Source organism: Pteropus medius, unplaced genomic scaffold (assembly GCF_902729225.1).
Source record: "Pteropus medius unplaced genomic scaffold, Ma_sr-lr_union100, whole genome shotgun sequence".
Classification (NCBI taxonomy): Eukaryota; Metazoa; Chordata; class Mammalia; order Chiroptera; family Pteropodidae; genus Pteropus; species Pteropus medius.
In genome coordinates, this window is record NW_024340700.1 from 1,058,693 (window position 1) to 1,085,377 (window position 26,685).

Here is a 26,685-nt window from a genome sequence, read left to right on the forward strand (position 1 = left end):
TCTTTTTTTTTTTTTGCCTTTGTCTCTATCTATTTATATAGGAATTCCTTCCTTCCGTCCTTCCTTCTTTCCTTCCTTCTTTCCGTCCTTCCTTCCTTCCTTTTTTCCTTTCTTTCTTCCTTCCTTTCATCCTTCCTTCCTTCTCTTCTTTCTTTCTTTCTTTCTTTCTTTCTTTCTTTCTTTCTTTCTTTCTTTCTTTCTTTCTTTCTTTCTTTCTTTCTTGCCTTTCTTTTGATTCATTTCCTTGTTTTATTTTTGGTTAAAGTAACAAGGAATCCAACTCAAACTGGTTTAAATATGAAAAGTGATTAATCCACTCACATAACTGAAAATTTCAGTAGTAATGTAGGTTTCAGTTTCTGTTCAATGAAGTATTTGCTTCTACTTTTCCATATTCTCTTGGCTCTGATCTCCTGCAGTTTTAGCCTTGCCCTCAGTCTGGCTCGCCTTATGGTCATAAAATGGCTACCAGTGCCTTCTGGAGTGACCTGTTTCTCCATTCAGATTTGTAGAAAAGAAAGAAAGCATTGCTTCCCAAATTGTTTATATTTTCCTCTGAATGAACTAATCACATATGTCCAGGGGGAATGGATTTAACATAATTGATTTATTCTAATCAAGGCTTATCTGTGGAGGAGGTCAATTCCACCACAAACTCATGGTTTCCATAGAATGAAGAATGACAACTTGTTAGGGGGTAATCCAACTGCCCAACATGCTACATTAACCCAAACTTTAAACTTGTTTTTATTCTTTGTTGTTTGATTTGCTTCTAACACTTAGCAGCAAATTGGTTATCAGGATCTTAAAAGAGTCACAATCTTTTTTTTTTTTTCCATCAACCTTATTTCCATTTTGTTTAAGAGTTTATGGAAGACCAGTTTAAGACCATTCAGTGGTTGTTCCTACCCATTCAGTGGCCTGAGCAGTGGGGGCTGCAGACTAGTCTTCGGTGGCAGGCTGAGTGCTCCAGTCTTCAGTAGGAAACTGCTGAATAGGCACAGAGGGCACCTGCATGTCTTCAGACCAGTCTGCAACTTCAGGTTGAGTGGCAGTGAACTCAAAAGCTAGAGCAGTCCATTCACTCTGAAATTCCTCCTTGGCCACAGCCTTTTCAATAGCGACCTGCTCTTCCTTTTTAATCTCTTCGGGATCTCTGTAGAAGTAGAGATCGGGCATGATTTCCCACGGGTGTTCACGGGAGATGGCGCCACACATATTCAGGACCTTCCGGGCCAGCACCCACCACATCAGCCCCACTGAGTGGGCTCCCTTGTTGTTGAAAGGGATGGTAATGTCCACATAGTGCAGAGGAGAGTCTATGTTACACAGAGCGATAGTGGGCAGGTTAACATAAGATGCCTCTGTAAGAGGCTGGTGCTCAGCCCTGGGATCGGTAACCACCAGGGGTCTCGGCTCCCGGAAGGCTGCCTGGATCTGGTTAGTGAAGGTCCCAGGAGTGAAGCGGTCAGCAATAGGAGCGGCTCCTGTGGCCGCAGCAAACTTCAGCACAGCTTACTGGCCAGTATTCCTGGATGATATGACACTGACATCAGCCGGGTTTTCAATAGCAACAATGGCACGAGCTGCCAGCAGAAGCTTCTCACATGTTCTCTTCAAATTTATGATCTAAATGCCATCACATTTCCTTTTGTAAATGTACTGTTCCATATGGAAATCAAGGTTGATGCTACCTAAGTGGATTCCTGCTGCAAGGAATTCGAAGACATCCTTTTCCCTTATTTGTAAAACATCAAGGGCTCAGGACATTGTGACAGTTTCCCTTTAAGTTACGTAGGAACTAATAACACCACATGGACCCTTTTCTGGGTAGCATGGAAAAGTGAGAGTCACATTCTTAATGGTAACCATGATGGAAACAAATTTTCTCCTTTATATATATATATATATATTGCTGTCAACCGCTTTCAGTAGTAGTTGGTATGATCTAACCAAGTGGTTTCCAAAGCATGGTCTCTGGGATAGCAGCATTAGCACCTCCTGTGAATGTTTAGGAATGCAAATGTGGAAACAGAAACAGAAAATCTGTTTTAACAAACACCGCAACTGATTCTGATCATGTTAAAGTTTGAGAAGCACTAGTATAACAATTATTTCAACTGTTACTTGGTTTCCATGTGTATTTGATAGACTCATTTAATGTCATTGAATTGCTATTGAGATTGGGGTATACCAGATAAGTGATCCCCAGATAAATTATTTTCTTGTTATATTCTGGTACATACCAATAGAATTTTGAAAGCAAAAAAAATATTCTCAGTTCTGCTGCAATGATCGTTTTTAAAAATCATTGTTCTAATACAACTGATATATTAAGAAACAAATTTAGCATAAGATAAAAATTTTACATTTGTTTATGTGTTACAGTCATGTGCCACTTAATGACAGGGTTACGTTCTGAGAAATGTATTGTTAGGCCATTTTGTTGTTGTTGTTGTTGTGTGAACATCGTAAAGTGTTCTTACACAAATCTAGATGGTACAGCCTACTACACACCTGGGCTATATGATATAGCCTTTTGCTCTTAGACTACAAGCCTGTACTGCATGTCATTGTACAAAACCACACAAGATTAAACCAAACACAAGAGTAAATGATGCAATAAAAAGGACTATAAACACTGAATACTGTTTCACAGCAAACTCTTTTATAAGTAAAAAGAATACACTCTAATAATAAAATTATAGTATAGTAAATACATAAACCAGTAACATTTATTATCATTATCTCAAGTGTTATGTACTATACATAGTTGTATGTGTTATATTTTATATAACTGGCAGCGCAGTAAGTTTTATTACATCAGCATCACCACAAACATTTGAATAATGCGTTGTGCTATGACCTTACAATGACAGCTATGACCTTACAACAGCTGTGACATCACTAGGTGATAGGAATTTTTCAGCTCCATTATTATCTTATGGGTCCGTTGTTGACTTAACATACTTATGCAAAGCATGACTGTATTTTATCTGCTAGGAAAATTAGTTGACTGAAGGAAATTGCACACAGCTGATCTGATTCCTCATAGGAATACAAAACATATAATACAAAACATACACTCACACCTCACAAGGACAATCGGTGGGCCACATGCATCCACATCTGGTGTTACAACTCCCTGTCAGTTCAGAAAACCTTCCTTCCACCACTTCACAATAATTCATAAACTGTAACCCTTCTACAAATTTCAGATGGTTTTCAAAGTTAAGCACTATATTTGTTGTCTTTATGAATTTCTTATTCATTTAACAAGTGTGAAACTGTGCTACCGTTATTATTAGGTTCTTTCTTTTTTATGTTCCACTGACATATTTTTTAAGTGTCATGCCCCAATCCCTGTGGTTTTTATTGTGTTATTTAGCATAATATAGGGACTTTTTTAGAAACACATATGTTGCATTGAAGCAGAATTGAATGTAATTTGAGAAAAACAGCACTTGAAACCATTATCATCTTTATTTCAGGACAAACTTTTTTTTATAATCATAATTATTTTGTTTCCTCAATAGTAAGCACAAATAACTAAATTTAAAGTTTTCACCATCAAGGAGTGACAGCCTTGAAAATATTTACCAATATATATATATATATAAAATGGTAAATATTTTAGAGAGAGAGAGATTTGAATCTAACATTACAGGCTTTAGCCACAAAAACGTGTTAGTCTATATCTGAAAAGATTCCAAGAAAAATCATTGCATTTCTCTTTAGTTTCCTTTCTTTTGAATAATAAATTATCATTATAATATACAAATACCTAAAAATGCCCATATTGTCTTTCTCTTCTTGGAATAAAGATTTATTGATATAAGCCAAAAGATTTTTAAAGAACATTAGGCATCACATTAGGAAGATTTAATAGCAAAAGCTATTTATTATTATTATTACTATTATTATTGCTATTACCATTACGTCCTTGAATATGTTTCTTTGCCTTATTTACTCTTTTACTATTTTAAATCAACTGTTCAAAGAATACAATAAAAAACAATCTGTCAGTTATGGTTATCCCTTATAGTATGAAGGAGGGATGTTCTTTGGTAATTAGACATGTGTATGTTATATGCTTTTAAAACAATTGGCTTAAATTGGCTGAAATGATTCTTCAGATTTATTTATTTTTTACTATATTCCCCTTTATCCAGTGATACAGTGCTAGGAAAGCATAATTTCTGGAGTAATGAAAGCTCGGTGAGAAAATAATAACACCTGATAGCCCTTTTAAGCATTTAGCAATTAAGCGTGAGTTATCCAAAATGCATTTACTCCGAACAGAAATATGCTGAAAGTACTAAGTTTTATGTTTATAATTATTCATTGCTTATTATTTCGTTGTTTGCATACTCTCTATGTTTTCCACATCAGTGTTATCGGTCTTAGATTACGATCTGTCTTGACCTAGACTGTTTCCTAAATTGCTCTGTGCAATTAAATGCTTTGTAATTATGATAAAAAAAAAATCATTATAACTGTTAGACTAGAGGTCTACATACAAAGCTGTATCCCATGGAGAGCAGCTTCTGTCACTGAGCAACAGCTGGGTACACTCTAGATAAGGGTGAGACTGACAATTTCTCATTTTTAAACAATCATTTATGCATATTTCTCAATATAGAATGCCAGGCCAGAGTGCTTGTGTGTCTATGTGTGAGTGTGTATACATGTGTGTGTAATCCACTTTTTAATCTATAACAAAAAGAATACCAATTCAATTGGGTTATGTAGGAAGGTCAATTAATAAATTTGTTCTTGGGAACTATTTAATGGCTCTGTTGATCTCTTCTGGTTTGATCTCTGAAATCTGCAGCCTTTATTATTTTCACTAGTCACTCACAGTAAATGGTGAGGCATTTACATGTATAAATTATTTTACATTATTAGACTTTATACTTTGTATGATGAAAAAAGTCTCAGACAATAGTCTCAAATAACTTCCATTAATATTTGTTTAATGTCTGATAAATCATTAGATATAGAATCCTACATAACCATACTCTTTTCCAAATTTAAACTAACAGTATTTGCAAAGATGTTTACATTAAAAAAAATTGAACACCGTTGTACAAATCAGGTCAATGAGCCAAAGTTAGTTTCTGGAAATACAAATTTTCGGAAACTTGATTCCTTCTTCAAACAGTCTATAAAAATCCCTGAAGAAATGTGAATAGTCATAATCATTTTTATTTTTGAAGGACATTTTTCCTCACTGAGTTTGTAGTCTTCTACTTGTTACCAAATACCAACTGGGCTTAAAAAGGGGAAGGAAAAAACCAAGCAAACAAATGTCAATCATGCATGTAAATATTTTCATTGGTTAACGAAGTATTCTTAAATCCTTGATGAATACACATCTTGAATGGCGAATGGATTTTTAGGGGACATATAAACTGACAAACACTTCTAGAATTCTACAGTCAATTTCAAAATTCTAAGCTATTTTTCCATGATGTATAAAAGTGATAAGGCTTAAACAGAATGTACTTTTTTTTTAATTAAAAAAAAAAAAAACCCTGACGTTTGAAAATAAAAACTTATATTTTAGAGTTGGTGAGGAAATAATCTATTCAAGGTTTCTTTTATAAATATAAACAGACGAGGAAAAAAAATAAGAGTTTTAAAATATAATAAAAACATTCTGATCTCAACATGATTTAGTGCTGATGAATATACTCTACACTTGAAGTTTCTGTTTTTTAGTTCTTATTTGTTCCCTAACTCAAGGTTTGATCTTAGGCAGATTATTTTATCTCTCAGAGCCTTGTTTTTCTTACTTCAAAGGAAGAGCTTTGTCTGTAATATCTTTAAAACCCTTCTATTTCTAAAATATTATTAAACTCCCATTTAGATACTATGGTACAATTTTTAAAAAATATTTAAATGTTTACAGAAAATATTTTGAATACACAGTATATACTGAACTACTATGTTGAAAGATTTTAGAAAACCTCAGAGGTGTTACTTAAATGTGCTATTTCTTTAGTGAGCAACCACTACTGGAGAGGGGTGAATTTCCCTCTTAAAACTTTATTTGCTTCAAATACTGATGGAGGAAAAATTACATGAATGTCTATTATAAAAATACAATTAGATATGATTTATCATAATAGATCTATAGGTAAAATGGACCATTACCTACAATATTACTTTAATGTTTTTTAATGCCCTCTAGCACTCAAGTAATTGTATTGAACCTCTCATTTCATTTGTGTATGTGTGTTTATCTTGAGTAAAATTTATTTCAAAGATTAGTGTTCCTGAGTTAGTCAGTAAAAGATTAAAGTTCTTAAATTAGTCCTATGTATGTCAACTAAAAGCCTCAGAACTAGTGGCATTTCTCATTAGAGCCTTTCAATCAGTAAGGTAAAGAGAAGAGAGAAAGAGAGAGAGAGAGAGAGAAACAGAGAGACAGAGAGACAGAGAGAGACACCCCAGGGCAGGTATTTTTCTACAGTAGTTCGATTTAGTGAATGTTGGAGTAGTAAACCATTAACTGCATATAAAAACATCGCAAATACATATTTTTTGTGTGTTTGTTTTCGTGTTGTCTGCCACCCTGACAACTAAGGGGAAAATAATGCATCTGTCGAAGTAGGTAATCTTTGTGCCTCTGAGTTTCTTGGACCTGAAATAATTGGCAACGTGAATCTGAAATGCAGACACAGAGGTTTGATGCCCTTTTTTGGCTTTTCATGTTTTTATTTTGGTGAATTTTTTTTCTGATATCAAATATTACCTTGGTGCTAAAAAATCAAAAGAGGAAAATGCAAGCCAAAAAAAAAAAGAGAGAAAATTCAGCTCATTACTTCTCTCCTGTAGATGATTGGGCTCACGTGATTGGTGCATTAGACTTTGTAGTGTCATTTCACTCCTTTCTCTGTAGACATCAATACTAGCAAATGAAAAGCAAACTTCTAAAGTGTGAGGAAAAGCACCAATTATTTATGTATGCACATAGTTTGCAAGGTTTTCTAACTATTGATCTTCAGGTAAACGGCTAGGCTGAAGTAGATTTAAATGTATGGGTGGCTGCGCTGTATTTTTACATTTATTGTAATTAATACCTAAAGCAGGAAGAAAACGACAAATTGTCATTTTTATTATTTTCCCTATTTGCCTCTGCAAAAGTAGGAAAGAGAGAGAATAGCTGTCTATCTACTTGAAATAGACATTTAAACTGTAGTAAATTAAAAAATCCTAAGGCATTTCCTCAACGTTTCCTTCAGTGAAAATTGATATGAATCAAACATTTATATTAAAAAAAATGGCAGGGCCATTGCTCCTAGCAGAGTTATCTGAATGATTTGCTAGGTCAAGCAATCTGTCAACTATTTTCCTCTAGATCATAGGATTAGTATATCAGGCCAGATTCGTATCCTGTATAACGCAGAGCAAAGATATTTTTGGAATCTGACAGAGTGTATGATTTGACACTTCTAAAGGAGAATTTCTAAAATTTTACTTACAAAAACCGATGGGATATTATAGTAAAATATAATCCCTGTGCTAAAGTACAGCTGGAGAAACGAAAATGCAGTTTGGATACATTCAGAGCAAATCTTCGAAGCTTTCTCCATTAAATAAAGAGATTGCAAATTAAAAGTACTAAAAAATTGCAGTTGGCATTCAGAAACTCATTAGTTTCATTCTTTTCCAAAACCACCATAGCAATTAGTCTAAACTCTAATTGGCTAAAATTGTTCATCATTAAAACACTGATTTTTAAAAGACTTTTTTTTTCTGCCTTGGACTTAAAATTTTAGAATTTTAAATCCATTTCTCTACAAGTTCCTCAAATGATCAAGCATGTTTGCCTTTGCATTTTATCTGAGAGAGAAGACATTCCCTTTCTTGAACTCTCTCATGCTGACCTCTTCTGCTTGGTCAGATATCTGTAAGTATTCTGTGCCAATCAGCTATCAATTGCATGCCAATCTGTATTTCCCAAGAAAAATCGGAAAAATTATAGTAAGGGATCCAATTTATATTTAGAAATCTCAGTCAGGATGTTTTCTCAATTCTTAACTGTTTCATCATGATATAATCTTTATATTTGCATCTCAATTTAACTTCTTTAGTTTAAGAAATTACTTCTTATTAAAATATTTACCGCCTTAAGATTATCCACTACAACTTAATACATACAAACTGTTAAATTTCTTCCTTTGTGTGTTCAATTAGTCTTTTATGCATTCAATAGCTGCTGGTATTGACACTGAGCTAGAAACATGAAATAAGAACGATGAGATGTATTCTATGATCTAAAAGTGCTTATAAAGGCCAGGTCAACAAATAAGTGTACTTAAATATTAAGAGAACAAAGGTAGTAGAATATGCAGGGCATGATTAGGGCCCAAAGGAAGATACATACAGTCATTACTATCTAGGAGGGGGATGGTGAAACAGAAGCCTTACAAATGCAAATGATGTTTGATCTGAGCGTTCAAAGGTGCTTTTGCCCGGTAGTCAATGAATGGAGGTGTTCTTCCTACAGAAGGAATACAGAGAAAAAGCACAGCCCAGGAAACTGCAGGATGAATTCTGGGAACAAGAAGTTCAGTCTGGCTAAAAGAGAATAAGAAAGAAGGCACAAGAGTGAGGCAGGGCCCAATTAATGGATGGCACCAAGACAGAGAGTGTGGATTTCAAATAACAAAATATGGGTCAGGAGAATAATCAAAGTTAAGCAAGAAAAGTAATATGATATATAATATAATATAATATAATTAATATAATATAATATAATGTAATGTAATATAACATAATCTATCTATCTATATATATATCTTTTAGAACATACCAGATACTGGAAGAAGTGGAAATAAAACATTTCAGAATCTAACTTCTGCTTCTTGTTAACAAAGTCTCCACTAAGGTGGAATAAAAACAGAAGTATAAAAGACAGGGAGAAAATTTGCTTTCTTTCATGAAATAATAAGAGTGAACTATAGAATTCTGAGAGTATGGGATCCAGGCATGGCTCCTTTCACCTATGCTTGGCAAATATGTGGCTAAATATAAAATTGACCATACAAATGAACACATTGGACTTCTCTATAGTAACCTTAGATACTAGAGACAGTGGAATAAGCCTTAAATATTCTGAAACCTGTTCTATATAAAATTTAATTATCAGATACACAGGAACTCAGAAAGCTTAGCTTCTCTATCAGACTGAAGAATCTACTTTTCAGAAGGAGGGAATGAAAACAAAATCCATCTGTTGGTGAAGAGAAATATTAAAATGGTGATGTTCAGGTGGCCTAAAGAGTTAAAGAGTAGCTAAACTGGGAGGTGGGCAGTGGTATAACGGGAAGTTACTATTTTTTTTTTTTTATTTTAAAAAAGGTACGTGCATTACTTTAACGATGGTGTTAACGATTTAAAATGAATCAAATATAAGGATGTGAATGAGAAAGTAAAGATAGTGAGTGCAGGTTATTCTTAATAAAAGGAATGAGAAAGCAGAAAAGGTAGATAGAAACACAGGTTTTAGAGGGTTTTTTTCCTGCTAAATTAAGAAAAATAAGCATGGTGCTATAATCTGAGGGAAAGCCAGAAGAGTGGGTAATCAAATAAAAAGCACTAGAAGGTATGTGTTTTCAACTATGTTGGTAGAAAGAAACTATATAATATCCCATGTAGATAGAAATAATTTATAGTCTTGTGTGCTACAGAGAGCCCCGATTTTCTTTAAAAAAAAAAATAGGACATGTAGAATAAAAAGGATTGCAAAGCTTGGTAGAGACTTGAAATTATATTTGTGTCTCATAGTTGAGAAAATTTAAAAAAGGCTAAGAAGAATGGGGGAGGGGAGACTCCGAATTGGGACAGCCTATTCAAAAGAATTGCCAGTCAAAAGAAGTATTGGCAGAAAAGACCACCGAAAGGTAATCAGGTCTCTTTGTGTAGAAGGAAGAAAAGCAAAGATAGCGGCCTAGGGAACATAAAGCTCTCCAGTTGTTTTCAGGAAGTTAGGTTGATGTGGAGCTTCTTTACTGGATCCTTCATTCTTGGGGATGACATTTCTTGGATGAATCAAACTTCTACCACATCAGACTATCTGTGGGTGATAAACCACCTACTATGAGGTTGGCTTTTTCCAGGTTTCTACCTTGGCACCAGGTTAACACCTTAGTCATTTTTTAGCAAGGTGGGTTTTTTTAAATTTGTTTTTGATTTCCTCTGCATTTCAGTGATGGTCGTCTTGGCATACAGTCTCAGCTGCAGACAGCTTTTATTTTCAGGTTTCCCTATTCAGAAAGAGTAGTCCCTGTTTAGGGATTTCACTGTCATTCTAAGCTTTCCACTGAGCTATGACCCTGCAGCTTCCTTCAAATTCAAGTCACTGGGGAAGCCTTTTGAAATGCTGAAAAGACAAGACAACATTTTGTACAAAGGAGAAAAAGCAACCAAAAAGAGATTCCAGAACCAAGTAGATACCACGAAAAGGACAGGAAAGTGAAGGCAGTGACAGGAGCCAAAAGGATAAAAGGCAATACATCAAATCCTTAATAAGCCAGCCAGAAGCACTAAGACCAAGGGCAATAGCTTGTAGTCAGTGGTTTGCAAACGGGGAAGGGAACTCTTGCTTCTATAATTCTCAAAATACCGCCCAAGGTCCTACAGGTCATAAAAATACTTCCCATTGTTAAAATAAGGAAGTCATTTTCTGTTCCACAATATTAGTGAACTGATTAGATTTTGAGGACTCTTCTTGAAATTTTATTCAGGTACAGATTTTCAAAGAGATAAGTACATAATTTGAGTGAAACAACCTTATGCTGAACCTACCTTTTTCTTTTTTTTTTTTCCTTGAGAAAGAGCATGCTATATCGGGAAGAGAACACTTCACAGTGGTTACTCTATATATCATGCTCAGAAGGGTACACAGTACACAAGATATTTTGCTAATAAAGATCAACTGGAACATGGGTTCTGGGCAACTACCCCAACCTCGCTCCTCCTAGGGGCTGGACATCCAGACATTTCCTTGAAGGCAACTGTGGTTCGCTAGAGATAGAGCCCTCCCCTCTGGGGTGGCTTCTCATTTTTTTATAAAGAACATTTTCTTTACATTTTTTGAAGCCTTTATTTGTTACTTTCATTCTACGTTCTCTTAAGGCTGTCAGAGCAGCTTCTGTCCAGATTGCCTTGATGTCAGCACTAGGGATGTCATTCGTCTCTAGCCATGATCAAGTCGTCCAGTGTCATGTAATCAACCAGCGTCATTCTGCTTGTGTAGATCTGAAAGGTGCACTTCTTGGTCTTTTCGTCAGGCAGGGGGAACTCGATCTTCCTGTCAATGCGGCCAGGTCTGGTAAGAGCTGGAGTCAAAGTTTCTATTCGGTTTGTGGCTATGATAACATTCATGTCTCCTTTTGAATCAAATTCATCCAACTGGTTCAACGGTTCCAACGCCATTTGCTGAATTTCTCTCTCACCACCAGAATATGAATCATATATTTTTGTCTCAATGGTATCAATTTTTTCAGAAAAACATGATCGATGGTGCCTGTTCTACAGCAACTTGAAACAATTCCCAAATGAGTTTGGGCCCATTGCCCAGGTACTTCTAAATAAGTGCAGAGCTAACTATTCTCAAGTAAGTGGCTGAGGTTTGGTTTGCTACTGCTTTGGCTAGTAAGGTTTTGCCTGTGCCAGGTGGACCATAGAGAATGACCCCCTTGGGGGTCATCTCTTCATAATATTCAGTATAACTGAGAGGAAGCTCCACAGATTCCTTAATTTTCTGGATTTGGTTGTCCAACCTCCTAATGTCAGCATAGGTCTTTCTCTGGGGACTTTTCCACCTTCATCATTGTGACCAAGGGATCTGTGTCACCCATCAGCACCCCTGTCACAGCATGCACCTTGTGGATGAGCAAGACTGAGCAGCCGGGTTCCAGCAAATCCTTGTCTACAGACAAAAGGATGCTGATGTGATGTTCTGAGCCCACAGATGTAGACAGAATGGCGTAACTGTCATCAATGGTCTCTTCCAAGGTTCCTACCGACACTGGGGTCCCCCTCAGATGACCTGCCTTTGATTTTTCCTCCTCTTGCTTTTCTTCTAAAGGCTTTATTCGTTCCTTATTTCTAATGAATTCTTGCTCCATGGGAAGATAGTCTTTAATTCTAACTTCAATAATTTTAACTGGCACTGAGTGTGAGGTGTCACCAGTGGCAGTTTGCTGGCAGCATCTGATCCCTTTGTTTTTTTCTTTTTTCTCTCCCCACTCTAGTTGGTACAGGAAGTTCACATTTCTTATCTTCATCATCCTTCTTATCACTTCCAGGATCATGACCACCACTTTGACTTTTGACCCATCTTGATTCACTGCCTGAGCTGCCACTGCCAGAAGTGTATTCAAAACGAACTTTTAAGAAGAAATAGTATAGTTAAGTAATGTGCTTAGATATTGAAATATATTTACCTAAGCATTGTCATATTTTATAAAGAATGTTAGAATTCCTTTTCCTGATATTTAAAAGTCATAGCTGTAATACAAAATAGACTAATAGACATGCTGTAATGTAATTGTAATAAAATATAAAAGTGCAATAATTCAGGTCATGCATAACTTGCCTTTAAACATAGATGTCATAACTTTGATCAGGATAACAATAATAAAACTTTTTTTTTTAGTCTTACTGTAGAGCTTGCTTGGTACATAAAGTGCTCAATGTGTATTAACTATTATGGCAATAAGTAAGAAAAAATGTGCAATGAATTGTCAAGATTTGGATTGGCATTTAGGGGGACTTTCGTAGATTCCTGGCTCCCCAGTTTCTCATATCTACAGCATTCTCTCTAACCCTAGCTAAACACATCAGTATCCTTTATTGACTGTGCTGTTTCCTATAATGTCTGCATCTAGACTTCTGGCCTTATGGAAATAGTGTCCTTCCCAACAGTTTCTGTCAACAGATTTCACATAGTGTGATAGTCCCTGTCCTTCAGATGGTATCTTTCTTTCCTGTGACACACCTGACACAAAGTTCTTTAGCTGACCTTATGAAGCATTTGAGAAGCTTCTCTCCTGAATATGACACCTCTGGCTGAATCATTTATACCTCATCACCAAAGACCATCTTGAAACAAGGTCAGTAAGAAAATGACATTCAGCTCTTTTATTATCTCTATCTTTTCCTCGTTATAAAGAGATGCATAATCCTTAGGTTAAGATGACTTACATTACCCTGTCCCCAAAAGTTCTTCCTTGGCTTTTATAGCACTTGCCATTTGTAGTTGTAATTGGTTGTAATTATAGCATGTCATCTCTTCAAAACTCTAAGCTTCATGAAAACAAAGAAAATGTATGTATCTCCTGATTATCGCTTTATTCCCAGGTTTCTAGCACAGGGATTGGCAGTATCATAAAGTAGTTAAGAGCTTGCAATCTGGAGCCAGACTGCTTGGTTCAATTTATGACTTCACCTCGACTATCTGTGTGGATTTAGGTAAGTTACTTAAATTATTTGTATTTCAGTTTACTTGCCTGAAAATAGGTATTTTTAATAAGAGTGTTTACCTCTTAGGGAAGATTAAGTAAATTAATATGCACAAAGCATTTAGGATAGTGCTTGGCACAGAACAAATAGCTCTTAAAGTAGGTGCTCAATAAATATTTGATGGATTAATAAATGTCACAGTAAGTCCAGCAATCAGCATTCTGCAGACATCATTTAATCAATCTAACCAGTCCAGCTGGTGTTAGAGCCTCTTGATTTTTTTCATGCATGTTTTTCATTTACTGCCTGTCAGGCTTTATTGTATTTGTGTCAAATTCACTCGTCTAAACATTTAAAAAAGCAAAACAATGTTACATAGTTTTAAAAACCATTATAGTTTGTCTCTATGGGTTTCCGAACTTCATATACAAAGTGCTTAATTGAAGCATCCAAGGCTTTACAATGTTGATCAAATCCAGTCATTTAACAGATGTGTAGCTATGCAGTATGTGGTGTATAAAGAAGGATGCTAGATTAATGTGTGTATGTGCGTGCAGGTATATTTTTGTGTACCTGTGTCTGTGTATAATTGTGTGTGTGTGTGTGTGTGTTAAAAGTGGAGCTGGCAAAGCTAAAGAAGAAGGTGAAGTTTCTGTTCTACGGAATCTTGAAATGTAATAAAAGAGATAACCATGCAAACAACGAACTAAATCACAAGGCTCAGTCCTCTGGGAGCCTGCGAATATCACATCTTGCTCTGGGAAAGCACAATCTCTCTTTGTGCTTATAATTTTACCCAGGCTGGCATCTTAGTTAGAGTCTAGGTGCCTAATGTTTCATTTTATCTGTAAAATGCCCCATGTCTCTGTACATTGAAATAAAGTGTTACTATTAGCACAATGTGAAAAGAATTTTGTTCCCTGGAAGGAAAAAATGTGGTGCCATGAAGCTATAAAGAAGGTAAGTCTCTCAGTAAAAAAGACTTTTCCTAGAAGAACTTCCTAAGGAACATTTTAAACTACTTAAAAACAACCAAACAAACAAATGAAATACGACAACTGAATGAAGTTTAAGTCTACGCCTCTTTCATATTCTCTCATCCTGGTTCTTTTGACCTTTAGTGAACTCCTTCTTTGGGTTATTTATTTCTCTCCCCACTTTGCTGTAACACTGAGAATTCTCAGAAGGGAGACTATAGAAGTCTGTCAGCAGCAGGGGCTATTCTGGCAGGAAAACTATTTTATAAAAAAGAAATAGATTTCCTTTCTCTGTGGTTCAATATTTTCTTCCTCTACATATTGGCTAAATTCCTCCATCCTACTTCCTCACACATGTCAGGGTAGGGTTGCCCCACTCTCAGACAGCTCTCTTCATTATGATTATCAGTGTTAATACCATGTCATTAATCCTCATGGGTATACGGAGGCCTCACACGGAATGAATGGGGAAGGTCACCATGGAAACATTTGTCTCCATAGCTGATTCACTGCAACCCCCATAACTGCTGAACCACATCCTATTTGCCATCTGAATTGCAATGGATGAAGCCACAAATTTGGCATCTCCTATAGGATCATATTCTTTTTAAAAGCTATTAAAAATCTATGCCAAGAAAATGTTGCTTAGACTCATGGTAATAATACCATTTGAGATATGTTTAAGTGGGTGATGCTATGCAATTAGCTGTTAACACCTTTTGATAAACACACACAGTAAACACTACCTGTGGTTTTTCAGCTCCCAGTAACTGCGTGGTCTTGTGGTCTCTGGAGATATGTACTGGTAAAAAAAAAAAAAGGTGCCCTTGTAGAAAATAAGCAAAACAACTACATGCTCACATTTCCAAAGGGATCCTCCTCGGGTTAATGTGATCTATCATCCTGTAGCACAGTGAGGTTGGGAGAACTATGATGGTCTTTGCTAGATTTTTTTTTTTTTGGCTGTTTCAATATGAAAGGCAAGCAAGATAACCCATGTAGAAGAATTACTTTTGAGAACTGCAGACTTCTTACTTAGCCTTATCATAGCAAGGCAGGATATCAACATTTCCTAGATGGGGAAATTAGGTCTATGCTGGGAGATATCAGGCTTAAATAAAATCACCTGAGAACATCCTAGCCACCTCAGCACAGCTAAACAGAGCAATCTGTCTAGGCTTGCTATGTTCAGAGCTGGAAGTAATTATACAAATCTAGACCCAGCCGGAGAAGCAAGCATGGAACTGAAAAAGGGAACAGACTATTTTCCAAGCTCTGCATGCGCACTGGATCTTCTGAGACAGGTCCTCACTTCTTGTTTATACTTTGGATCCCAGATGAAAGTCTTTAACGTGAATGATAATAATAGTAGATGTTCATACGGTGCACGTTGAAACATATCCCAAGCTATACATGCATTAGCTCATTTTATTCTATTAATTGTCATATGTGGTAGGTAGTATTTTTTACTTCATTTGACAGATTATGAAACTGAGGCAAGGAGCAATTAGTGACTTCCCCATGTTCACATAGCTCTTAGGTAACTGAGCTGGGACATAAACCCAGGCAGTTGGCCTCCAGGGTTCATTTACTTAAACATTAAGCCACATATTTGACTCTTGGGGAGTCATGTTTATTTATTCTCTCCCCGATTCCTGTCTCCCTCTCCCTCTTTTCTTCCTCTCTCCATTTTTTCTCTCTCCTCTCCTCTGCACCACCCTCCCCTTCATTGATCTCTTTCTCTCTCCCCTCTATTAATCCCCAATTGCCTACCAGTTTGGTCTTGCCCAAACTAATTTCTACTTGTAAATCAGGAAAAGTTGGTCTTGGCTTCCAGATTCCCACTTGCGGCAACCCTGCATAATCCATCTCTGTTCTTTACCATAGGATTCCAGTTCTTTAGTATTTTTTTCCTTGTTAAGTTTTCTCTTAGAAAAGATAGAATATCTTAACCTTATACAGTGAATTTAACCTCTTTGTTTATATTAAAGTGCTCCCATTTATGGACATTTGCTTCTTCTCTCTCTTTTTAAAACTGTGTTATTGAAATATACTATATATGTGGTGCTGCAAACTGAAACATGTACCCTCAAAACTTATATGATGAAGCCTTAACCCCCCAATGTCATAAGGGTGGGGCCTCATTCCAATATGACCAGTATCCTTATAAGAAGATTAAAAGACACCAGAGATGGGCATGCACAGAGAAAAGGCCATGTGAGGATAGAGAGGGAAGACAGCCATCTGCAAGCCAAGGACAAAAGCCTCTTTAGAACATTGGTGGCACCTTGAGTTTGAACTTCCAGCTTCCAGAAGTCTAAAGAAAATAAATTTCAGTTTTTTAAGCTACCCAGTCTGTGGTATTTTTGTTACAGTAGCCATAAAATAGTCATAGATATGGAGAAATGCACAAACCTTACGTGTACAGCTTGATAGATGTTTACATATTTATAAACTTATGAAATCACTACAGATTAAGAAATGGAACATTTCAAGCACCCCAGGAAGCTCTCTTATACCCCTTCCAACTCACTTTAGCAACTGTGATGGTATTTTCAGATCTGTCTGCCTGCAGAGAGGGTTTGCTCAGGCTTCCCCTCTGTTATGTGGAAGAGTTCCACCTCCACAGGTGCCTCCCACGCCAGCGTCTGGCAGAGTGAGTCGATTCCGGCAGTCAGGGTTTGCTGGGTAGTTGACTCAAGATCAAAAACCACATTCTTCAAGCTGTTTCACAAATGATAAATATGACATTATAATTTGTATCTGATTTCTGTGTCTTTTTCTCAGTTGTTTTTGAATTGGGGAGGGAATTAGCTCTTTAAAACCTAACATCATTGGGCTTGGCCAAGCCCAAGTTTGGAATTTTTAAAAATACCTTATTGTTTTTATAATGAAATGTTTCCAACATTAAAAAATATACATATTAATATATTAATATGATGAACTTCCTACCTGACATATATAAATTGTTTCAATTTATTAAAATCAGATAGTAGGTTCATTACATATATATACACACACATCTAAAAAAAACTTAATTTAAACTGCTGTAGTAAATCACAGAGATTCTTAAAGTTTAAAGCTTTTGGGTTTTGCAAACAGACTGGCTCTAACAGAATCAAATAAAAAATATAACACAATACAAAACTCTTTTCATTGCCAATCCTATTTTTATCTACTATATTTCTCACCGTGTTGCATATCATCTGTTAACCTAATGAAATGTCCCAAGGCTCAAACTGGTGAATTTACAAACTTTCACTACCTTTGATATGCGATTGAGAATCCCATCTTGATTTGAATTAGACTTCTGATAAAGGAGTGGAGGCAGATGGAAGTTTAAACAGATTTGGGACTGGCCTGCATGACTAATGCCATTTGTCTTAATTCCCAGGCTCCAGACAGAAAAGGTCTTGGAATCTATTTTCTTACCTTATACTCCAATTATACATATAGGAGAAGCAGGTGTTAAGCCAGCCCTTAAAGATAGGGAAGCTGCACCAAATGGTTACACAATATCTGAACAGACTTAAAAGGGGAAGAGCAGCATAAACTCTTCAAAGAATTGCAGAATGAGTTCAGAGGTGACAAAGTTACTACTGGTGGATGGTCAGTATAAAGAGTACTGTGTTCTGAGGGAACATGCTGAAAAAATGAGAAAATTAGGACTTAAATGGAAGGCACAAATTGAACCATATTAAAGGTAAACCAGGCAGAAGATTGCACTCAGGGCAGAATTTATTATTTTGGTGGGATTATCCATTCTAGGATGGTGAGGGTAAACTATGGATAATTTAAACATAAAGAATTCATTGACTTCTTAGACTTAACCCAGAGATCTAAAGTGCATGTTTGAAAAACAAATGTTCTGGCCTTCTGGGAAGAGAGAGAGAGAGAGAGGGAGAAAGAATGATTGTAATTGAGGGATCAAGAAAATGAAAATGAAATTGGTCACTGAAAGCTTGTAAATGATGAGAGCCCTAGATGAGGTAGAGAAGAAAAGAGATCAACTTAACAAACAGTTCAAACTGTTAAAAGGTGCATGCCTAGTTTACCCTGTGTGATCATCTATTAACTCTTTGGACTTACCAATGCGAATGAGAGACCACATGCATTTCGGTAATAAAAAGCACCAGGCCACAGCTGCTGAAGAAGCTCGAAACCCATCGTAGTATCTGAGTGAGAGGCTCTGCCAGGACTCAGCAGTAATTGTAGAGGATTAAGTACGAACTTTAATTTCTTTGAAAAATTAACTCACAAGGGGAAGATTTTATGGGTCAACTTGAATTGTCTAAGGCAGCGGTCCCCAACCTTTTTGGCACCAGGGACCAGTGTGCTCCTGTGAGAATCTAATGCCTGATGAGGTGGAGCTGAGGCAGTGATGCTAACACTGGGGAGCAGTTACAGATACAGATGAAGCTTCATTCACTGGCCCACCACTCACCTCCTGCTGTGCGGCCCGGTTCCTAACAGACCATTAAGTAGTAACAGTCCGCAGCTGGGAGTGTTGAGGACCCCTGGTCTGAGTATGTCTGTGGAGGTATCTCAAGAAGAGATTAACTTTTGAACCGTAGACTGAGTAAAGATCACTCTCACCAATAATGGTGAAACTCATCCAATCTGTTGAGCACCTAAATAGAACAAAAAGATGGAGGAAGAGTAAATTTGCTCTTGGCTTGAGCTGAGACAGCCATTTTCCCCTGCCCTCAGACATCAGCACTCCTGATTCCCGGGCTTTTGAACTCAAGTCTGGATTTTTACCATTGGCCCCATGATTCTCAGGCTTTTGAATTTGTCCTGAATTATACCAGCAGCTTTCCTGGTTCTCCAGCTTGCAGATAGCAGACTGTACGACTTCTTGGACTCCAAAACCACATGAGCCAATTCCTATAATAAAGTCCTAAATAAAAGTCTCTATATATCCTATTGATTTCATTTCTCTGGAGAATCCTAACTAATGCATGGTCTGAACTCAGAGTGGATACTCTTAACTTACAATACACTGGAACTTTAGTAAAATAAATTTGGCTCTGAACTTTCTAGACAATAAAACTTTTCTTATCACTTCTTTTTCTCCTTTTCCTTTTTTATGTTAGGATATATTAGAGAAAAATGAATAATTTAATGATCTTTTAGGACGACTTGCAAAAGTACACTCTAAAAAGTTTCCCCAATTTTACCTGCCACTAGTAGTATATAAAGCGTGCACTTTTAATACACCTTGCCAAAATAGGCTGCTATACTTTTTACATTTTATTTCAGTCAGGATAGGCTATTTCATTCTCAGTGACTTACAACAACTTATATGCTCAATCACATATCTTTCGTGGGCTAGGTAGGCGATCTGCTCTGTGTCATCCTCTCTCTGGAATCTCACCCTGGAGGACCTTACATTAACAACGAAACATTCTGGCCCAGAAATGAAAAATATCACTTACGTTCATAATCCCATTAGCCATAACTAGTGACATGGCTTCATCCAATCATGAATTGCCTAGGAAATGCAAATCTACCATAGACTAATAAGAAAGAGGGTTAGAAAATATTTTGTGATCAGCACTAGAATTGTTATACATTTTCAAACATTTCATAGCTAGAAAATGACAACTTGCCTTATTTTGCATTTATATTACGAGAGGTTGAGAAATTTTCCCCTTTGTGAATTGTTTGCTCATGCCCCTTTTGTCTTATATATTAAAATAGGCATATAAAAAAGTTAGTTGAAGAATTTAAGGTGTTCTCAAGTTATCAGTAAGGATTTGCAATTGCCCCTCACTCCTCAAGAAGTTCCATACAAGGAAATATTCTGGATGGCAATGATCATCTGATTTGCGATATACTATAAGCCAGGGGTTCCCAAACCCCCAGGCCACAGACCAGTACTGGTACCAGTACCTGTTAGGAACCAGGCCGCACAGCAAGAGGTGAGCGACAGGCAAGCTAGCAAAGTTTCATCTGTATTTTCAGCCTCTCTCTAGTGCTAGCATTACTACCTCAGCTCCATTTCAGATAATCAGGTGTTGGATTCTCATAGGAACAGCTGTTCTTGTTGTGAAAAAAGGTTGGGGACCGCTGCTATAAGCTACACATATAGAATTGTTTCAACAGAGGCACTGACTATTAACAATGCTTGGTAATCTATGATGATTCATATTCACACCAATATAAAAATTAAAATATATTTCCCATTCATTTGGGCCACCTCCCTGCTCTCTGAGGCATTTGGATGAGAACCTTGATTGAAGTCAATAGGGACAGTGATATAAGTGAGGTTGATACTAGAAGAAGGAAAAGAAGCCAATTATGGAAGTGGGACAAGTTAGAGGAGTCATTCAAGAAAAACGAGAGGATTAGTTAGTAAGAATACCAAGAGGGAGCATTGTCATCACACGCAAAATGACAGATAGTATTAATTAGAGGGAGATGGTCAAACAATGCTACATTCTCAATGACACCTGGTCGGCTGAGTGAAAGCAATTTGTTAGTTTTGTCAATTAGAAAATCACCGATGGCATACAATAATACAAGTAGTTTCATTCTTGTGATTAGACAGAAATCTATAATGGACAGAGAAAGTAAGGGAGAAAGTTCTTTTCTTTTTTAAGTCGTTTGTTTAATGGAGTGATAGCCACACGAAGTTTATGGAATGGTTACTTTTTCATTATACAATAAAAAAGTGTTTATTGACCAACTGGGAAGGAGTTCAAGAGATGCTGAAAATAGAGCAAAGAGACAGAAACAACTGATGGAGTCTGAATCTAACCATTTGAGAGTGAACAATTTTTTTTTTTTTTAATATAGAATACTTCGTGAATTTGTGTGTCATCTTTGCACAGGGCCCATGCTAATCTTCTGTGTGTCGTTACAATTATAGTATATGTGCTGCTGAAAAAAGCAGAACGAAATTTTAACCACATCTAGATATGTGAGTTTTGAGACTTGCTAGTTGTGACATAAATGTCCCATAAGTTCCTGGAGCTCAAAATGTTTAAAATTAATTTCATTAATTGATTCTACCCATCCTCTAACATATATTTATTTTTATATTCTCTATCTGAGTTACCCAGTCTCCCAAATGAGAAGTCTGGAAGTCCTTTTATATTTCTCTCTTTCACCACCAGTCTATTCCTCTGATATTTCCTGCCACCTCTCACCCAATCAGACACAAAGCTCTACAAATGATTCTTCTCTTAAGTCTGGTGTCTATCTTTTTACTTAATCATGTTTCTCTTTTATGTGATCCCCACTGATTTGGAAAGCTCTACAAGGTTGAGGATTGTTCTTTATGTTTTTCTCCATTTCAACACCTAAAAATGTATAAAACTTATTTAAAATATTTAGTGAGTTTTGTGGCAATGTACTAAATGATCTGATTCCTGGTTTTCCAGTTTCATGCCCTACTACCCTTGCATCCTATATTCCAGTCACACTGTGCAACCTACTCTTCTACCAATAGCCAAGTCTAGTCCATGTTTTCTTGTGCACAAGCTATTACTTCTCCCTGGAGTGCTCTTCACAATGCATTGCCCACTTAGAAAGTGGATCATGTCTCTAAAATGTTAGTAGAAGAATTAACGCCCCTGTGAAATTCACCTTTATTCCTCTACTGTGCGCAGATCATGCTCCAGAATACCAAGCACACTTATTTTTCTTTCTGGCACTCAACAAAACATTTCTCAGCCTCTCTTGTTGTTTGTCATCACCATAGAATGCGAGTGGAACCAAACTTTACACTCTTAGGCGTGGCCATTATTTCTTCCTGTTGTCACCCCCCTTCATACTGTTTTTCACTTTCAGATGGCTGGTTTACAAAACCTGCCAATGAGCGCTCAGGAGCTATGTGTTGAGATGGAACTGCAGTCATGTGCTGCTTAACCATGGGGACACATTCTGAGAAAAGAGTCGGTAAGTGATTTTGTTGTTATGTTAACATCATAGAGTTCGTTTACACAAACCTAGATGGTATAGACTACTACTATAATTGTGCGTGCTATATTTTTATATGACCAGCAGTGCAATAGATTTGTTTACACCAGCATCACCACAAACACCTGAATAAGTGTGGTGTAAGCCCTGTTAATTTATTTTTGGTAACGCAAGTGCCTCACTTAAGCTTCAATTGCTGAGGTACCCATTTTAAAACTGGCATCTATTTCAATGAGGCATCTGCTTTAATGAAGGCTATCAAGAATAAAGGAGTTGTCAGGCCTACGACTAGATAAAGAGCCATACTGCTCTCCTACTGATACTCCTTTGTTTTAGAGATCCTGGTTGATTTAGATAACTGATCATCTGGGCTACTTTTTCTTTCTTCCTGTGCTTGAAATTCCCGCTCTTACATTTTAAAATCACCAATAAAGAGTGAGCTGGAGGGAAAGCCTAGGCCCCCACCCTCCTTCCCAATAAAAGCAGAGACTCAGGCTCGCACACTTGCGCATGGGTGCTAGGAACACACATACTCATTCTCTCTTCCCCTCTCTTTCTCCCTTCTTCCTACCTCTTCCTCTCTCTCTCTTCTCCTCTCCTTTCCCCTCCCTACAAGTGATCTAGTTATGTGCCCTCCAGCGTTCTTTGCACTCTCCAGGGCTTGTAAGTAGAAAACATTTTTTTCTTCAAAGTTTCCTGGTGGTTATCACTGAAGGGCATCTTGCAATCATAATAAGAACCACAAGGGTGTCCTCCTATAGTAACATTGGTTTAGAAAAGGAAGGGGTCCGTGGGAAGCACACCAGGTGGAGGTGAGAGCCTCCAGGCATTTCTAGAGGATAGCATCACTATCCAAGGACTGAGATGGCACAAAACAGTAATGTGTACTTTTGACATTGCGATAGCTACTACTACGTCACTGGGCAATAGAACTTTTTCAGCTCCATTAAAATCTTATAAGGCCACCATTGTATATGTGGATAGTCATTGATTGAAAGGTTATTAGGTGCATTAAAGTATTGGAAAAAGGAAACCCAGGCCCCAGAGTCATTGCTTGGAGGACTGCCCAACCAGCAACTCCTGCATGGACCATTGTTAAAAGTGAGAAACAAACTTTCATGATGTTAAATCGCTGAAATTAGAGATTTTATCCATTGTAGTCACTAGTGTCATCTTAACTAATACACCTCTCATTGCATCTTGTAGCCCCATTATAACTCATAATATTAGATTGTAATTGGAGGAGACGTCTATCACTCTACTAGACAATGCTTGTTCTAGAGGCTTAATCTCTATCAATATTTCCAGTATCCGACACAGAATCAGTGTTGTTTTACACACATAAATCCTAAATTTTATGGGAGAGCCACAATTTACCATATTGGCTTTTTATTAAATTAGTTTTTGGGAGGATGGTTCACAAAAAATGAGTCCTTATAAATAATTAGATTTTTTTCACACATGAAATTGTCTTGTTGGAAAACATATGAGATGTAAACAATCATATTTTCACCCAGTTACCACAGGCAGTTTCTTCGATTCAGGATAATGAATGATACTGGACATATTTTCAAATTCAAATGTAGTTTAAAATGTGTAATTTGTTATTTGTATTTTCATCAGTGGCAAGTGCAATGGTAGTTTGTGCAAATTAATGCTCACAGTATGAGTGTTTTAGTACTATTGAATAATAACAGTATGCAATTTGAAAGGTAATTCCATTATGGCAAGTTTCCTAGGAAAAACAAATGGCCTAACTGTTATAAAATTTGCAGTTATTGTTAGAAATGACAAGTTTATTAAATAACAAATACAACAGTCACTTGGCCTTTAAAAGTGAAGTTTTGAATTGGTGGTAAAAAGAGGTAGCTGCATACAATTATTTTTGTTACCTGCCTTTTTTTTTTTTTCCAAATTATGAAACTCAGGATTGGAAGTGAGAGTGAGTTGTGAAGGGAGCAAAAGAATAATTGTTGTTCAAGTCAAAATAATAGCCCTTTTAGTTCTTTCTAAGCTTTTCCTTTATTCCAGGGCAAATAAGATATTTTCAAGCCATTTTAATTATAATGACTGATTGTTAAAATCATAGGGAACAGAAAATGCCTTTGCTATTTAGGATTATCCTAGAAAATAATTGGTAGGTAGATTTAGGAACTACTGCTTACTAAAATACAATATGAGGACATATGAATATTACTGTTATATAGAACCTTATTTTATATTTTATCTTCAGAGTAAAAACTCATTACTTCGAATTGACAGTTATCTAAAATGTACAATAAATCAATCATTTTAGTTTGAAGTTTGTTTTATTTGTTTTAAAACATCAATGGCAAATAAAATTTAGAATATTTGATTAATTTACTTGCAGTGTTTAAAGAAAAAAAAAAGTCAGAGTCCTGCTTATGGAATTAATACCCATTACAATGGAATCACAGCCATTTATCAAAGTAAATATAATAGGATTTTGATTCTCCAATAATTGAGTTTGTTATTTTATATACTTGGGGTGAATGCAACGTTTCCTTAAGTTAATGTGCAAAGATTCGAAACTGGATATTCTAGGTGTTCCTCCTTTCTGCTTAATTGGGTGTTCTTTTTTTCTACTAACTACTCATTCAAACTGTCTTTCCTGAGTCAAATGGCTGTTAAAATCCGTGGAATGGCTGGGTGGTAAAGAAGCCTTCACTTCTCCCACTTTCACGGGGCAAGTGCCCAAGATGACCAAAGGAGCGTTGGCTAGATTGTTAATCATTGAAATCTGTAGAGAGTTTGGCCCTAAAGGTTACTGGAAGCCCAGTGGAAGAGCAACATGTTTGTGGGCCTGGTTTTCATTGGTTTCCAAATAGGAAGTGACGTTTAAAAGCAAACAAACAAACAAAATATTGAATCATTCTCAGACTTCTTCCATGTACCCAGGTCTGGGAGAGAATGACAGGTACTTTACAAGAACTTCTTCACTACTAGTTGACCACCAATATTTGCGTCACTTTTATTACTTTGGTACTCTGCAACTAGCCCTGAGTTCCATTGAGCAGAAAAAACAAAATTAAACCAAAAACATTTTAAAAAGGCTGGTAGCCTGAGAGAGGATTGGTGAGAACAAAACGCGTACCAAATAAAATGGAACTTATCAATGATATAGACAATAATTCAAACAGAAATATAGAGTACTCAAGAAGATTCAAGTACTTCTCAAGAAGTCTTTTCAGAGCTAAAACAAACAACAAACAAAATTCACCCCTCCCCCCTCCAAAGTATAATTTTCTCACAAAAGTATTTATCAGAAGAATTGAATCAGTTGACAGTCTTTGGTAAGGCGACAGACTGATATGTGTTCCATAAAATCGTGCCCTTTGTCCTGGGCATGTAAGGAGATTATATTCTCCAGGTCTTTTTGCACTTATGAGTGCCCATGTGGTTGAATTCTTGCTAATGGAATGTGAGTAGAGGCAATGTGCACCAATTCCAAAACTGACATATAAACTTCCGATGGTGATCCTCCACTTTCTCCTCATTTGTTTTCTGGGCGTAAATCCCCAAAATGACATGGGAAACCCTGTGTTGAAGATGATGAATCTCCATCAGGCTAGGTTCACTGAGCAGAGCTGACTCCCCTAACATACCACTTAGACTTTATGTGGTCAAGAAATATATTGCAATTGTGTTAAGCAACTGAATTTATCTGTTATGCCTCAAGTGTACCTTAATGAATATAGTGAGCTGACAATTAGTGTCTTGGAAAATTAAAGGAAATAAATATTTCAATGTGTACACTATAAAAATAGATTTAAGGATGTTACAAGACATTTGGAAGTAACTAATTTGTGAACAAATGGAGCTTTAGAAGAAGAATAAGGGACAGATAAGAAAAATGGTTAAACCAATAGTCAAAAGTTTCCAAGATGAAGAGAGACCCAACAGAAATTAATAATGGTCAAGTAGAACTGTTGGAAAAAAATATATATCTAAGAATTTTATAGAAAAACATTTAAAGATCCATATAAGCATTCATCCAAAAGAAAAAAAAAGGAAAAAATTTTTACAAAGGAAAGAAAATCTGACTCCTTTTGGAATTCTCATCTTTAAAATTAAGTATAGAAGAGAGTAGAATAACATTTTGGAGAGAAAAAGACTTTAAGCCAGGAATTCTATGTCCATTTATAAAAGGTATTCATCTTTTAATGTATAAGATATTTATAATATGTAAACCATGAAATATATGCTGCATTAGAAGAAAGTAATTGAGAAAACACTGTATTCAACAGATAAACAGAAGAGAGAGCCTGAAATAGACATGGGG

The 26,685-nt window shown here is 36.4% G+C and overlaps 1 non-coding gene and 2 pseudogenes across 1 annotated transcript; all 3 read right to left on the reverse strand.

Annotated features, from left to right (window-relative positions):
• Positions 1-873: 873 nt before the first annotated feature.
• LOC120617270 (40S ribosomal protein SA-like) lies at positions 874-1,770 on the reverse strand (annotated as a pseudogene).
• A 9,200-nt stretch (positions 1,771-10,970) lies between these two features.
• On the reverse strand, positions 10,971-12,282 carry LOC120618254 (26S proteasome regulatory subunit 4-like; annotated as a pseudogene).
• Positions 12,283-21,247: 8,965 nt separating this feature from the next.
• Positions 21,248-21,354, reverse strand: LOC120618335 (U6 spliceosomal RNA). Its single transcript, XR_005657221.1, has one exon. It is a non-coding gene; the product is annotated as a U6 spliceosomal RNA (small nuclear RNA).
• Between the last annotated feature and the right edge of the window lie 5,331 nt (positions 21,355-26,685).